This window comes from Penaeus japonicus, unplaced genomic scaffold, assembly GCF_977035675.1.
Source record: "Penaeus japonicus unplaced genomic scaffold, GWHDUDI00000001_assembly GWHDUDI00000003, whole genome shotgun sequence".
In the NCBI taxonomy this organism is placed as follows: Eukaryota; Metazoa; Arthropoda; class Malacostraca; order Decapoda; family Penaeidae; genus Penaeus; species Penaeus japonicus.
In genome coordinates this window covers 36902750-36905274 of record NW_028234405.1, presented here as the reverse complement: position 1 = coordinate 36905274, position 2525 = coordinate 36902750, and the positions used below count along the sequence as shown (strand labels likewise).

At 38.2% G+C, this 2525-nt stretch overlaps 1 protein-coding gene across 1 annotated transcript in view; it reads left to right on the top strand.

Annotated features, from left to right (window-relative positions):
• The first annotated feature begins 746 nt into the window (after nt 1–746).
• Nucleotides 747–2525, top strand: part of LOC122260610 (uncharacterized) — a 160046-nt gene continuing 158267 nt past the window's right edge. Inside the window, exon 1 of the mRNA XM_086531880.1 lies at nt 747–868. The gene's annotated coding sequence lies outside the window, so the exon portion shown is untranslated. The remainder of the gene's footprint in view (nt 869–2525) is intronic.

Below are 2525 nucleotides of genomic sequence, written 5' to 3'. Positions count from 1 at the left end.
TAGAAAGGAATAATATTATGATAAAAATCATAATTACATCAATGATTATAATGATTAAGATATTAGTGATGATGATTATAATGATAATCCTTTGATTTTGATGATAACATCAATAACAACAGCAATATTAAGTTATATTGATAATTATAATAACAAAAAGATAATGACAATGATAGTTATGATAATAATGATATGAATATCAATGATGATAATGTTGATAATGATATTGACAAGGATAATAATAATAATAATGATAATGATAAATGTATTTATGATGATGACTTTAATAACGATAATAACAATAACAGTGATAATAATAATGATGATAATGAAAATAAAAATTACAGTAATGCTAAGAATACTAATGTTAAGAATGGTGACAATGATACTAATGATAATAATGACGATACTGTTGGTGATGATGATGATAAAAGACAATACTAATGGTGAGGGTAATAAAGTGATAATGAAGACAATAATAGTAATGATGATAACCATGTTAACAATATTCATAATTACCATTATCATTGAAATAATCCTTATCATCACCATGGTAACAAGAACTATAAACATAAATTTAACAAAATATCCCTAAATCTGTTGTAATTATGTGCGTACACAATTGAAGTCGGGGGGGAGGGGGGGTACATCAGTGGTAAAGGGTACCAGGGAGAGGGGGGGGAGGGGGGGTCTTGTCGGATCTGAAGGCAAAGAGAGGATGAGAGTGCCGCCAGCCGTCAGTGTGTGTCGGGCACTAGTGCGGAAAGGGTGTGTTACGTGCGCTCTTCTCTCGCGTTTCAGCAGAGAGAGAGCATGTGAGTGGCAACGGTTTTTTTTCCTTTTGAAGTTGGATCAACGGTGTGGTTAGGTTAGTGTTTTTTTGTTTTTTTTTAAGGTGTCTTGTGTGTTTTTATTATCTATTTCTCCTTTAAGCTATCTATTCGTTGTTGCGTTGGTGATAAACACGAACATATAATCTATGCTTGATATTCAAATTACATGATGTTGGTAATATCAGCTCTAATCTCGGTCGTGTTTATATTAGTAATCACACCTTTGTTAACGATCAAAGCTAATCTTACTCCTGGTCGTCATCCCAAGTAATCTCTTTTCTGTTCGTCATCAAAATCCACTTATTTTACATAATGAAGAAATATATTCACATATGTCAGTAATCTTCCCTGAAAACATTTGTTAATGTTTTTTTAAATTCTTAATCCCAGTTGAATCTAGTTGTAATATTAACGAAGACTGCTGAATCCGCCTCTGTAAGATAATCCAGTTAAATCCACAAAGCTACACCCACCTGTGTTATTATGCCCAGTTAAATCCACCTTATCAAACTCTCCTTTGTCAACTAGCATACTTATGTCCACACGTGTTAATACATACATATGCCCATTGAATCCCCTGTGCGAGTGACCCTACTTACCTATCCAGTGCAATCCACCTTTGTTTAAAATTCCATCAAATTCCATCTGCGTTAATGAGCTGAACCTAATCCGCTTGCTTCAGTGACGATTAAAAAAATCCACCTGTTTTAGAAAGCCTGAGTTAGTGAACTCGGGTCGGGTCCCGTGTTAGCTAACATAGGTAAAGTCACCTGTATTACCAACCCCATTCGTATTCACTTGTGTTAAATGCAATTACGAGCCTAAATGCTTGCAATTTCGGCTAAACCCATGAATGTTGGTGAGCTCACTCAAATTCACTCTGCACCAGGTTCACCATCTTTATCCACCTGCTTTAGCAAACGCAGCGACCCACTAGTGTTAGCGCATCTCGTCTGATCCACCCACTTTGATGAGCCGAGCCGAGTACAGCTGCGTTGGAGACGTCATGGTAAATCCAGCTGCATTACTGATTTCAGCCATTTCCACTATTAACCCGTCAACTCCGGGTGTTTGTACAGAGCGCGCGGCCAATTGGTCTCGCCTACGGGAACACTCGTGGGTACCTAGTCAGTGCCGTGTTGCGAGTCGCTCTATTAGCATCACATACTTTCTCTTTGGAATTTGGCAACCTTTTTGTGTAGTGCACGATTTTTGTTTTACCGTATTGCGAGGACTATACTGGTCAGTTGATAAGTCATGTCAAGGATGCCAAAGACTGATGTTTGCTGTTAGACTCCGTCTTACCTCATGTGGATTACATTCTGTGTAAAGCAAGTGATGTGTGTTTTTTTTAGAATAACAAAAATGGGCTTTAAGTTAAGTTCCACAATTCTTATTTTTACGGAAACCTTTTTTTCTTATTTATTTACACAATGTCATAGAGAGGAAAATGACCCGAACTAGAATTGCCTGAGAATATGCTCAGAGCACACAGTCCGGATCCTCTGGCTCATGCCATGGTCGTAGCAAACCTTACACCGCTTTAGCAGTCACCATCTGTTCTCTTCTGCTGGTGTGATGAGCTGCCTTGGAGATGGCACTCTGGCATCATTCTAGGGGAATGAACCTGTCGTGGGGCCCACTACTGTCACCCTCTCGTGCGGGTACATTGGTCGAAAAAACAAGGCGCCT